The 13,903-nt window shown below is 48.4% G+C and overlaps 1 long non-coding RNA gene across 1 annotated transcript; it reads right to left on the bottom strand.

Moving 5' to 3' along the window:
* Positions 1-10,668: 10,668 nt before the first annotated feature.
* Positions 10,669-13,617, bottom strand: LOC113599065 (uncharacterized). Its single transcript, XR_003419788.2, has 3 exons — positions 13,227-13,617; positions 11,966-12,076; positions 10,669-11,238 (listed from the first exon to the last, which is right to left on the bottom strand). It is a non-coding gene; the product is annotated as an uncharacterized LOC113599065 (long non-coding RNA).
* Positions 13,618-13,903: the final 286 nt, after the last annotated feature.

The following is a 13,903-nucleotide window of genomic DNA, read 5'->3' as shown; positions in this document are numbered from 1 at the left end:
TCAGTATTGATTTATTGGTTTAATATGTACTTTCTTGATGACTTGTGAAGTCCAACTTCTTTTCATTTATTTACTTCATTTGCATTTCTTTGGAATGCCTCTGTACAGGGGAGTTTGGCTTGAGGAAAAGCTTCTCAGTGGAAATACTGTTGAAGCTGCCGAGAGTTATCTGGGCTGATCCCTTTCCACGATGCTTCTCTGGATGACAGGGACCCTCAGCTCCAGGAAGCTAGCGTGCAGCCGTGACCCAGCCAGCTATCATTGCTCTGTCCCAGTTCTCGGGGAAGGCCCCTCCAGCCCCTTCCTGCCCCTAGATGGCACCTCCACAAAGAGCGAATTTCCTCCCATCCGTGACCTGGCAAACAGGAGCCATCACAGGAGTGAAGATACATCAACGGAGGGCGGCAGGCACTTGTTTCATCTCCCTGTTGGTGTAGTGCCTGAGACTTGACTTGTTTTAAAATTAAATGTTTTAAAACATTTAAAAAAATTTTTTTTAATGTTTATTTATTTTTGAGACAGAGAGAGACAGAGCATGAACGGGGGAGAGGCAGAGAGAGAGGGAGACACAGAATTGGAAGCAGGCTCCAGGCTCTGAGTCATCAGCCCAGAGCCCGAAGCGGGGCTCGAACTCACGGACCGCGAGATCGTGACCTGAGCTGAAGTCGGACGCTTAACCGACTGAACCACCCGGGCGCCCCAATATTTTAAAACATTTAATTTTAAAATATTTAATTTTAAAACAAACCAAAGGAAACTGAAACGGCCGCATTGTTAGCATTGGTTTTTAAAAAGTTCTCCCGGGTTGCCTGGGTGGCTGAGTTGGTTGAGCGTCCAACTCTAAATTTTGGCTCGGGTCCTGATCCCAGAGTTATGGGATCAAGCCCCGTATCAGACTCTGTGCTGAGCATGGAGTCTGCTTAAAAGTCTCTCTCCCGGGGCGCCTGGGTGGCTCAGTCAGTTGAGCATCTGACTCTTGATTTCGGCTCAGGTCATGATCTCATGGTTTGTGGGTTCAATCCCCACGTGGGGTTATTCGCTGTCAATACAAAGCCTGCTTGGGATTCTCTGTCTCCCTGTCCCTCTGCCCCTACCTCTGCTCGTGCTGTCCCTCTCTCAAAATAAATCAATAAACATTAAAAAAAAAAAAGATTCTCTCTCTTTCTCCTTTTGCCCCTCTTCCCCACTCGTGCTCTGTCTCTAAAAAAAAAAAAAAAAAAAAAAATTAGTGAGTGAGTTATTTGTGAGGCAGTAGCTTTAGTCCAGAGCAAGCCTTGGACTGAGACCTTCTCCCTGCCTGCTCATTACTATGGCTCATGGGACTTGCAATCTGGAATAAATCGAGTCTAAGGCAGATGGTCAGGCCAAGACAAAAGAACCTTGAAGCATCTATCCTTCTAATTTCCCTCCACTTTCCTCATTTAAAGATTAAGAATTTTTTTTTTTTTAAACAAAGTCTCAGTGGTATGGAGGAGCTACAACCATACAGCTCTCCTAATTAGAAAGAGCAAATCTAATCAACTTTGATGATCAGCTTTGCGGATTATGTGGGATAAAATTTTCATGCCACAGCAGTCCCTTATTTCTGTCCCCCCCCCCCCTCAGAGTCATTGCCTCTTCCACTCAGAGTATTCTCAGAGACCAGGGGCTATTTTTAATACTTGCCATGTGAAAACATCATTCAGAAGCAAATCTGCTATAAACTATCCCAGTTAGGTGGTCCGGAGCCAAATCTCAATGACTTCCTGCATAGTCAGGGTTACCACCCCTGTCCTTTCCATCAGTTTGGATGATTGCAAGTTATTCCCTTCTGACTAGAGGTGAACATTTCCACTGAAAATTTCCCAACTTGCAGTAGAGGTAGTAGATCATAGTGCATAGTGGTTGAGACCTTGGGCTCTGGGTTCAAGTACAAGACTATTTGAATCCCAACCACACTGGACCTAGACCCTGAGCCTCAGTTCACAAGTCTCAAGGATAATGCAGGATTTACTTCTTGGGGTGGGTGGGGAGGATTGCGTGAGCTGTTGGTTGCACCGTGCCTGACACTTAGCCTGGTGCATTTCTTTCCCAAGTACACGCTATTATTATGAACGTGCTCTGAGTTTCTGCAGCTAAAATATCTAATAGATGGGCACATCACAACAGAGCTTTACTTGCCCTCATAATGCCCTGCAACAGGAGATAAGGAAGGGAGAGTTTAGCTGCACATTTTCCAAAATGGACTGTCATGTCTTAGCTGCAGTGAGAGACCAGGGGGGTGTAGCCGGTGTTTTATCCTACCTGTTCCCGGTGTCAGTGGCGTGGGGTCACCATAGTGAGTGGCCAGGTGTTAACCGTGTCCCTGCCCTTGCCATAGTTCCCCTAATGAGAGCCTCCTTGAGTTTGCTCACCCCTTTGGAAAGAGGTCTCCCTTCTCTTTTGTACTAAGTTGGCAAGTCATTATTATAGTAATAATACCTGTTATTACCAGTCAATCTCTCTTTCGATACTAAATTATTATTATGTACTTGGCCAAAAAGGTCTGTGCTATTGTAATTTGTAAAGCCCAGACGAAGCAGGACACTAAAACTTGAATAACGACATCTTGCATTTATTTCCATGGTGTGTTTATTTTTCTAGTACATATGTGTCAGCAGGCTGCTCCCTGGCCTCCCTTGGCCAAGGAACCCTGGCGTTTGCCTTTTATACTGTTCAGAACCCCAAGTTTCCGGGCCACACGTCCCTTTGGAAATCTCCAGGCAGTGCATCTTTGGGCCGTGGCGATAGCTGCATCAGGCAGGGCTGGACCTGGTGGGTGGCTGTTTTTCTGCAAACATGTGCTCCTGACCTCGAAGAGGCAGCGTCTTTATTATGGCCATTTATTATTTACAAAGCACTGCAGGTATACACAGCATTTTATGAGACACAAAGACAAGGTCCTGCCCTGTGCACTGAGAGGTTTTATCCAGCACTTCATCTGTCTGAGCTGAGCTGTGGGGACGCAAGGCAAGCAGGGCTGAAGGGCTGAGAGCTGCGTCTGGGATGTCAGGGTGGAAGGAAGGACTTCTGATGAGGAATTTTAAATGCGGGACGTCAGGTGTGTGATACTTGAAGTGTCACTCTGGGGTCCAGGGGAGGTTTTGTCATGACCTGTGTTGCAACACCACGAAGAGAAATTCTGTCCGTGTGCCTGGGAACAGTTTGTGGGTGGGGGGAATAACCGAAAGACTCAGAAGAGACAAGGCCTTGTCGGTCCCAACAATGTGTTATACCAGCCTGTACCTCCCCGCCCCAACTTTCCAGCAAGTTGTCTTGTTTTCTTCTGTTTTGGGGAGTGATCACTGCAGGCAGGAGGATTAGTCAGCCTTTAACAAAATGTATTGTTCTTAATTCACTGTGTAGCTTTAAGGAGATTCAATTTCCTCCTCAAGAAGGGTAGGTTTCTGGGTATTTGGACCCCTAATCTTCAGCCATCTGTCCATTACTTTTCTTCGGTCTGCATCTGTCTGTCAGGGCAGCCCCAGTGGCATCTCCCAGTCTGTGTGGGTTACCATCATCTGCCTGTGTCGTCCTTCTGTCTGACTAAGCAGACAGATACTCATTGAGTGCTCCCAGGAACGGATGCTGGGGTGAAGAGCTGAACAAGGCCTCGTCCCTGCCCCCCAGAAGCCATGGACTATCAGGACCGAGATGTGAAAAAGCAGTGAGGTTGGGACCAAAGCTGCCTCTCCTTCGGGAGGAGACAGAGGCTTGGCCACACGAACACAGTCACTCATCTGGAGATGTTCCTGGGCTCCTACCCTCTAAAGCAAGGGCTCACATTCGAAGAAGGTGCAGAAATACAGACTTGCTCTGGGCTCGGGACAAACCGATCACGTCCTTGGCGTGGGATTCTTCCTGCTCAGAGCTCAGGGCTTAGTCTAATACCAGGCAAGTTTTGCAGCCAGAAACAGATATAAATTTGGCTGAGTAGCACTAGTGAAAGCAAAATAGATTCTGTAATGTACCGACTATGCACCAGATGGCTCTGCTTCCTACCAGCCCTGTAAGGCTGGTTAACAAAGCCTACTGCCCTCCATTATCGCCATCATCATCATCATCACCACCGGCTTCACCAAATCCGATTAAAAGCCGTGGTACATGGCACTCTACAGAGCCCTCTGAGTCTGGATGTTTAGTTGAGAATATTTCCTGCCTTCCCTCCCTCCAACCCCTCCCTCCGCCTCCACATCCCAGTGTGTCTGTGGTCTGGGTTATCATTTCCTCCACAATCCTCCCTCCCCATTCCCCGTCACTCACTCTGCCACTGCCTGGATTCAAGTTAGCATCCCTCCTTCATATTCCCTTCCACTTTCCCAGCCGATGTCAGAGTATGGACCTCCTGCATAAGAATCGTCTGGGGAGTGTGTTAACAGTGCAGGTTTCAGGGCACCTGGGTGGCTCAGTCGGTTAAGCGTCCGACTTCAACTCAGGTCACGATCTCACAGTCCGTGAGTTCGAGCCCCGCGTTGGGCTCTGGGCTGATGACTCAAAGCCTGGAGTCTGCTTCCGATTCTGTGTCTCCCTCTCTCTCTGCCTCTCCCCCGTTCATGCTCTGTCTCTCTCTGTCTCAAAAATAAATAAACGTTAAAAAAAAATTAAAAAAAAAAACAGTGCAGGTTTCTGGGAGCCCCTCTGCCCCTTCCAATTAATTCAGAGTGTCTGATGGTGGCCTATGGGCATTTGCATTGTAACAAGCTCCTTAGGTGATTCTGAGTTTGAGAATGCTGCCTTACACTTTCTCCTTTCAGCAAAAGCCAGATACTTAGCCTATCAGCTTCCTAGCTTAGAGGGGCACATACCAGAAGCCAGCTGTGGAAGGGACACCAACAGCCATATGCCAGAGCCAGCCTGTACCTGATGTCAAAAACAACATTTCCAGGAAATTTGCAAGCTGATTGTTAAACCATAGGTTGAAATCGACCATGGGGCAAGTATTTACATCACAGAAATCACCAAGCACTTGTGTGTGTGTTTGTGTGTGTGTTTGGAGAATCAGGTCACCAGCACATCCCTGGACACCAAGTGTCAACCCAGCACTGTGATTTGCACATAAGGGCACCAAGGAGCAGAGAGGAAAGGGACCCATCCAAGGTCTTTGCAGTAAATAAGGTGGAATCACAGCTAGAATTGGAGTGTCCTGTCCCCTGTTCTGGTTTGCATGAGAGCCCTATTCCTTTTTTGTAATGACTTTGCCCCTGTGGGGAGAGTGGTTTGTAAGGATTCTTAACTAGAGTTCCCATGAGTGTTTAGCACTCTGTGAGTTGGTTGGGGTTCTTCGATTACAAGCCGCAGATTCTAGCTGTCCTAAGCAGAAGAGAAATTCGATTGAAGAGTCTCATTGAGTTCACAGAACTGGAAAGCAGGCTTGCAGAAGGACTCAGCAAGGGCAGCTGAGGACTCCACGCATCAGGGACTGATGGACCGTCTCCTGAGGGAGATGTTGCTGGATTGAATCAACTCCAAACTCTTCTTTCCAACCTAGCTTTTCTTTGTTCAAGATACAAAATCCTTAAAGAGAGCGATATTGCCCTGGGGCCTCATGCCCCACCCTTAGCTCAGGCTGGACGGGACACCTTGATTGTTCACTCCCAAGACTGCATACAATGGGTGAGAGATAATTCCCCCAAAAGAAATCAGGCATCTTTCCAGTGAGAAGAGGAAACTGATGTCAAGTAGCCAAAAACCCACATGCCTTCTCTGCACTTCAACCAGACAAACAGCACTAGGAAGCTTGGATCTATATCTCCCTCTTTCCATTGATACCCTGTGCGGCGCCTTATGCCCTGGGTACATCCTGCCTTTTGGCCTGGTGCTAGGATTGGGAACCAGACTTGGGCATTCTAATGCTTAAATGTGCGAGTTTCCCGTCATCCTCTGCTCATCCCCTTTGCCCTCTCTTATTGTACTGACTACCATCTAAATGCTAATGATTCCTGACTCTGTGTCTCTAGACCTATAGTTTGGGTTTCCATTGGATGTATCCACTGTAGACGTATTTCCCAGCTCCAACTTCCCCTTCATTCCTGCTGCCGCTGCCTGGATTCAGGTTAGCATCGTGCTCATGTGTCATTTGCACCACCTCTGATCTCTTTCTCTCTCGTGTTCTTTCCTATCCAATCTACGCTGCATGTTGTACTGTTTACTTCTTAAAAGCAAGAGGATCTTACCACCCCCATCCTTACATGACAGGCAATGACTTTTTTATGCAAAGTCCCCACTTCCTACCTTTCATACAAAGCCTTTTGTGACCTGCTCTTCACCTGTCCCTCTCAGCCCCTCTCCTGCTCACTGCTGACACACAGCCTTCACCTTCACCACGTGGACCCTTTCAGCAGACCAGGGCTTTCCACTCCTGGGACTTTGCACCTGCCTGCTTCTCTGTGCAGTGCGCCTCCTCAGGATCTTTCTCCAGGAAGTTCTTACTCGTCCTTTATGACTCAGAGGACAAGATGGAAAATGTGGGCAGAATGATTGCGGTAGATGGATGGGAGAGGCAGGGATTCCCTGGTGATTCTCAGTGAATCTTGGTGAAGATCGGCCTTTGCTGACCAGCCTTATTAAGTTTTATTTCTCTGTCCGCTGTATCTCTACAACTCTTTGTTCATATAGTTCATAAAGCACTTACTCCTTTAGTGTATGAATTCAAATGCATGTTTTTCACCTCGTCATGAACATTTATGAGTTTTGTGGCCACCCAGGACCTTTCACATCCTTCCTGCATCCGGAAAATTCTCTGTTTTACAAACCCCCACATCCTATCGCGGGAGGGATGGCCTCACTGTCCCCGGGTCCCTTGCAGCTAGGGCACAGCACGTGACCCAGACCACCAACCACACATGAGCATTCAGAAGCTAGTGCTGCAAAGCCATGAGCACTGGGGGAATCCATTCTGGCAAAGGTGGCTTGTATCTTCCGGAGTCTCAGAGGGAGTGGCAGCCAAAGATCCTGATGGGAGCCTCTGAGGTCGTCAGTTAAAGCTGCATGTCTGTGTAGACAGGAGAACCAGTTCTGCAAAGCGTTTTGGGGTGTGATTTCTAGCTGTGTAGCTTCCCAGAAATTTTGTGATTTCACGAATATTCTTTAATAAGTCTATTTTCTGCTTAAAGTAGCCAGACTTGGCTTCTGATTTTTGCAACTAGGAAATTTGACCTTTTAGTCTGAAAAACCGTCAAGAGCAGGGTCCACTGTTTGTTTATTTCTTCATTCCTCCCCTGCAGCACCCAGCACCGAGTAGCTTTCGTGTACGTGTTTCTTGAACAAACACTTGCTTTCCCTGGGAGGAGGTTGCTTTTCCACAGTGAATGACTTTAATAGCTACAGGCTGGAGTTTCAGAGCTGAGAGCTTATGTTACTGGCCTCAAATACCTGGGTTCTGTAACCTTTTTCAAGGAGCTCAGAACTTCTCAAAGTGGAATGTTAAGATGACATTGACTTTCTTTTTCTTTTATCTTTTTTTAAATGTTTATTTATTTTTGAGAGACAGAGGGTAAGCAGGGGAGGGACAGAGAGAGAGGGAGACACAGAATCCAAAGCAGGCTCCAGGCTCTGAGCTGTCAGCACAGAGCCCAACCTGCGGCTCGAGCCCATGAACCGTGAGATCATGACTTGAGCTGAAGTCAGACGCTTAACTGACTGAGCCACCCAGGCGCCCCAAGATGACTTTGATTTTCATGTTGAATTTCCTTTTCTCTTGACTCTCCCACAAAGCTCCTTGTCTTGGAATTTAATGTGATTTCATTCTTTCAACTCCAATGTGTTCCTGCATTCTCTTTATTTCTTCCCCACACAGATCAAAGGAAGAATGGAATGAATTTCCCTGCCTGAAACGCGGAACCATTTTTCAGGGATAATGTGTGTCATCTTCTTACAAGGCCCTGGAAATAAGTTTATGTGTGTGATAGGGTTCCTAGGCCAGCAGGAGAGCAGAACGCTGGAGGCCTTCACTTTCATAAGGCATTGGGTAGCAACTCATTTTATTTCCTTGGGGACAAGATACAAAATGTGGACTGAATGACAATGCATTTGGTGCATGGTGGAGGCAGAGCTTGCTAGCTGTCCACCAAATTCCCATCTTCGCCATGGGAACAGGAGCAGAGTGGGTCATGGGTGCCCAGCTGCCCTGCATTTCCCACCTTCCTTACTGTATGGTGTACCGTGCATCTACATTTTCTCCACTGGCATGTGAGCAGACGTGACGCCTGCCCCTTCCAGGCCCGGCCCATAAACCTCTCCCACGTGCTCATCCAAGCTCGTCCCCTCCCCGCTGGCTGGAATGGTGACGAGCACAGCAACAGAAGTCACATGCTGAAGACAGGAGAGCTTCCCTCAGCCTAGGTCCCTGACTAATGGCTGGAGGATGGCCTCCTGCCAAAGTGGAGCCTCTCCATACCATTACATGAGAGAGAAATAAACTGTGTATCTGCGAAGCCGCTGAGTTGTTGTGTGGTCTCTGAATACTGAATGCACTTTCTTCCAGTGCCCTGGGATAGCTGGTTGAACAGCCATATCCAAAGAATAGTAGCCAATGCATCAACATCAGCTTGGAAGGAGAACACCGGTGATGTGCCACAGGGCTCTGTCCCGGATGCTGACGCGGGTTATTTTAGGTAACAATTCAGATAAAGCTGTGGAAGCCACACTTACCATATTTAAAGATGACACAATACGAAGAGGGATAGCTGGTCAAATTAAAAAAAGATCTCAAGAAAGCTAAAAATAACGGGTGATATTCTCTGAACACTTAATGTAAGCCAAGCTCTGGGTTTAATGCTCTCCACACATGATCTTATTTAATGCCTATGATAATCCTACAATGTAGGAACATTATCTCCCTTTCCAAGATGGGAAAACAAACTTTGAGAGATTAAGTACAGAGCTGGTAAATGGGACCGCTGGGATGTGAAACTGGACTCTGTAGCCCTGACCACTATGCTGAGGCAGCCTTGTGTCCAGGCTTGTCGGGGACAGCCCCGGGTATGCCTGTTGTCTCAGTGTGATTATTAATAACAATGGCAGCTCACGTTCACTCCCAAAAGTGCCTGGATTTGGATGGTAAATTATAGGGTCACCTTAGTGATTCTGCCCGGTCTGAAACTGACAAGGTAAGGTTTAAAGAAATCAGTGTAGAGCTCCATCCATCCAACGTTCAAATATCAAAAATGCAATGGGTCTTTGAAATTTTGTTCCATTGAGCCAGGAGTGTGATGGGGCTGTACCAATGGCTCTGGAGACTTACAGGTCTTCGTTAGTAGGGGTGCTGAGGCCGGAACAAGGTGCAGATGGTTCTATGGTACTTGGTGCTGGACAGGCCGCATTTAGACTGTTTGAGATGTCTCCAGGGAGCCCTGCTTGCAGAGGGACCACCACAAACTGGAGCACATCCAGAAGATGATGTACTAGGACAATATCGGGAGACTAAATTATGAGGATTGGGTGGGGACCATCCCAAGGCAGGCTTTGCCTGGAGTCAAGCAGAATTTAGGGACATGTATGCTGTCCTCATATGTCCCAGTGGCTGCCATGTGGGGGAGGGATCAGGCTGATGCCAGGGACTCCAGATGGCAGATCCAGGACTAGGTGGAATGACAAGGAAACAGATTCCAGCTCAATTTCAGGAAGAACTTTCTAACAATCTGAGCTGTCTGACAATATGCCTGCTTCACAGAGGATGGAGCAGCCGGTCCCTGGTCACGTTCAAGCCAAGTCAGAGACATAGTGGTAGCACGTGCCCTGGGAGTGGGGTCAAGTTAGATGACCTCTATGCTTCCTTCTCAGAGTCTGTGCTCCCAAAAACAGGAATAGAAACAGATTGCAGACAGAGACAGGGCATAAGATTTATTCAGGGTGTGAGTAAAGAACCCATCACGGCACGATTTTTTTTTAAAGGCAAGTAGACAGTGCCTTAATCTGTGTTTTGAGTGGCCCCATAGTCCTAACCAGCTCTGAGTTGATAGACCTGCTAAGGCAGACTAGGGGCTGGGATGAAGCTGGTCAGGAACGATACTCTTAGTGGGACCAGGAGTTGGGGATTGTGCCTTAGCCAGACAGAAGACCTCCTACATCTGTAGGGCCCAGAGGAGTTGCAGGGAGGATGTCTGACCAGCCCTTGAGTAGAATAGGGGAGAAAGAAGTAGACCCAGCCTCTTCATATACTAGATTAGAGAGAGCTGAGTGCTTTCTAGTCCCTGCTCTATGCCCACCTCCATACTTACTGGTCCCTAGATTTCTTTTTAATTATTGTAATGTCTATTCACTTCTGAGAGACAGAGAGAGAGCGTGAGCAGCAGTGGGGCAGAGAGAGAGGGAGACACAGAATCTGAAGCAGGCAGCGTAGAGCCTGATGTGGGGCTCAAACCCACAATCTGCGAGATCATGACCTGAGCCGAAGTTGGACGCTTAACCAACCGAGCCATCCAGGCTCCCCCTGCCCCCCCCAACCTCCTCGTCCCTAGATTTCTTACCCAGAGCAAAGAAACTTCTTCATTCAACCACAACTAAGTTCAAGGCACTGTGCTGAGGGCTGAAGGTACAGTGGTGATAGGCCGAATTTGAAATTAGGGTGTTTCTTAGTTGCAAGTAATAACACCACCACCAACACCAAACTTTCAAACTGGCTTCAATATAAAGTGGATTTTTATTGTCCACATAACTGACAGGTCTCCAGGTAGCTCTGGTTTCAGGCAATGCTGATCTAGGGGCTCAAATAATTGGGACCAGGAGACTGTTACTTTCTCCCCATTTCTTCTTCAATGGCTCCATTGCTGGCCAGGCTCTCCCTCCATAAACCTCACCCCACTGGTCCTGGGTGGCTTCCAGTATCCCAGGAGGCTACAGGTCCACTAGGGGAGAAAGGCCAGGATGCATCATTTCCAGCCAGAGCCCCAAGGTTCAGTCTGGTTGAGTCGGCCTAAGTCACATGTCAGCCCTGAGCCAATCAACTGTGACTGGGAGAATGGAGGGAGAGGGTGCCAGTTAGTTTAGGCTCCACAGCTGAAGCTGGGCACTGGTCAGCCCCACACAAATCACCTGGCTGAAAGAGGGAGGGAAGTTTCCCCCAGGAAATCTGATAAACTGTCGCTCAGAGGAGGGGCTATAAATGCTGGGCTGCAAACAACAGATGCTCCGCAGCCATGGTCCTTAATCTCGGGTGACATGTGAATCCAAGGTGGTATTCCCCATTACAGAGGAGATCCTGGGCTCCAGGAGAGCAATCACCTACCCCAGACAGGAAATTAGGTGGTTAAGGAAGTCTTCCCGAGGAAGCAGCATTTACAAAGACCCCCCCAGTGCAAATAGGCTTTAACTAGGTGGTAAGAGGGAAAGACTGCTGTAGGTAGAGGCCACAAGCATGACGTAAGCCCGTGGGTGAGAGAGCACCACAAGTTCAGGGACTGGGCTCAGTGTGGGGGAGGGAGTGAGGGGTACCGGGAGTCAGGGTGCTTGCTGGGTGCTGTTGCTGTCCAATGTACCCCAGAAAGGAGGCAAGTCTAAACTGAGGGCTGGGAGCTCCATAAGGCTGCAACTGGCAGCGGCACTGGAGGCTGGGCATTCTCTGCACTGGGGGGCAGGCCTGGCTTGTCCTCTCACCGTCCCCGAGGGACAGCCCAGAACCCCGAGGGAGGAGGCCACAGCGTGGGTAAGTGTGGGGGGAGGAGGGCGGAGGCCCATGGCCGTCCAAGCCTTAACTCAGTCTCTGGGTGGCTCCAAGCTAAGTGTCACAGTTTTGTCTAAAGTTGCCTTGAGATGAAATAAACGTTCTATTACAGACTGAGGGAGGCGCTGCACTAATATTTTTCATTGGATCTTGAGGTGTGAAAGAGGATTCTTTGGAGAAAAGGCTTTGATCCCAGCCTGCATGTCAGGATTACCCAGGGAGCAGTGTTAGCAACAGTCCCATGGTATCAGCCTGTGGTGGCAGGGCCCCACCCCTGTGGGTACATACCTCGGTAGTGACAGAGTGGGCTGTGGAGGCAGACAGCCCTGGGTTTAGATCTCAGCTCTTCCTTTTACCGTGTGATCTCCAGTAAGTTTCCTGACTTTGCCAAGCCCTCCTCTGTAAATTGAGGATGATAGTACCTACCTCATGGGATATTCCTAAGAATTAAACGAAATTATGTTTCTAAATTGCCTAGGATATCATAAACCCCCAAAAGGAAAATATTATTCTCACTGTGTTAGAGATGATTTCATCTTTACATACATTCAAATGCCATTCATTCATTCATTCATTCATTCTGGCAATATTTACTGACAATCTCCTAAATCCCAGGCACTGGAAATATAGCTGTGGACAAAACAGACAAAAATCCCTGCCTTCATGGATCTTACTTTCTAGTCAGGAAGATGGACAGGAAAATAAAGTAAAATAAAGGGGAGAGGAGGAGGTATAGGAGAATGTTTTATTTTATTTATCTATTTTTTAAGTTTATTTGTTTACTTTGAGAGAGCAGGAGCACACGCTCATGCAAGTGAATGGGGGAGGGACAGAGAGAGAGAGGGAGAGAGAGAATCCCAAGCAGGCTCTGTGCTGTCAGCGCAGAGGCTGACGTGGGGCTCGAACTCATGAACTGTGAGATCATGACCTGAGCCGAAACCAAGAGTTGGATGCTTAACTGACTGAGCCACCCAGGCACCCCTAGGAGGATGTTTTAGACGGGGGTGGTCAGAAAAAGCCCCACTGAGAAGGTAACAGCTGAGCAGAGACCTGAGGGATGAGAAGGAAGAGGACCATTGTGGGAAGTGCTCGAGGCAGGAGGAACAACCAATGCAAAGAGCAGGAATGCGTTCGGTATGTTCAAGAGAGAGCAAGAAGGCTCCTGTGGCCAGCACAGCATGGGTCAGGTGCGTGGAGGAATAAGGGTGGGAGAACCAGGCAGAGGCCAGGACTTGAAATGCGGATGCTAGTCTGAGACATGATGGGGGGTTTCCTAGCAGAGGCTAGTAAGATACTCTCGCCTACATTTTATAAGGATCATTCCGGTGGCTATGGGGAAAATTGACTGGGAAGTGTGGTCCAGGTGACTACCAAAGGGTGTTCTTGCGTGGCTTTGTTCTATTCTTGGGATGGGAGGCAACCTCTGAGATGCCCCCAATAATCCCCGCCTCCTGGTATTCACACCCTTGTGTCATCCCCTCGCCTTGAATGTAGCTGGGCCTAATGATTCCCTTCCATCGAATAGAATATGGCAAAAATGACAACATACTACTTATAAGATTAGGGTATAAGAAGACTGTGACTTCTGTCTTGTTCACGCTCTTGTTGGCTTGCTATGCGGTGAGCTCCAAGTGGCAGGGAGCTGAAATCCCCAGATGACAGCCAGGGAGGACCTGAGAGCTGCCAACACCACGTGAGTGATCTTGGAAGTGGGTCCTCTTCCAGCTGAGCCAGGGGTGACTGCAGCCCTGCCCAGCATCTTCAGTGCCGCCTTGTAGGGACCCTGAGCCAGCCATATGCGGGTGCCCGCCCTACAGTAACTATGAGGCAATAAAAAGATGTTGTTTCAAGTCGCTGCATCTTGGGGTGAGTTGTTACACAGCAACCTATAACTAACACGCTTGGTATGAGTTAGTAAAATACAAACCCAGTGTAGCCAACCCGGAGTGTGAGAATGACAAAGAATCCCTGTGAGTTCTTCCCTCGGATCTGTCATGACTCACCAACCCCCTTCCAATCTTTAATCAATGTCATCGTCTCCTTGAGGGCCTTCTTGGCCACTCTGTAGGAGATGGCAGCCCCCCACCTCCACACTGTCCTGTCACCATCGGACACGCTGTGTACAGTTACTTTGTTTATGCCTGTCTCCCCACCACCCCCCTCCCCGCTGACCTCTAGAATGTAGGGGGCACAAGAGCAGGGCGTTTGGGCTGTTTTGATGACCAC

The sequence above is a fragment of the Acinonyx jubatus genome, chromosome C1 (genome assembly GCF_027475565.1).
Source record: "Acinonyx jubatus isolate Ajub_Pintada_27869175 chromosome C1, VMU_Ajub_asm_v1.0, whole genome shotgun sequence".
NCBI classification, from domain to species: domain Eukaryota; kingdom Metazoa; phylum Chordata; class Mammalia; order Carnivora; family Felidae; genus Acinonyx; species Acinonyx jubatus.
This window is presented reverse-complemented; position numbering and strand designations above follow the sequence as displayed.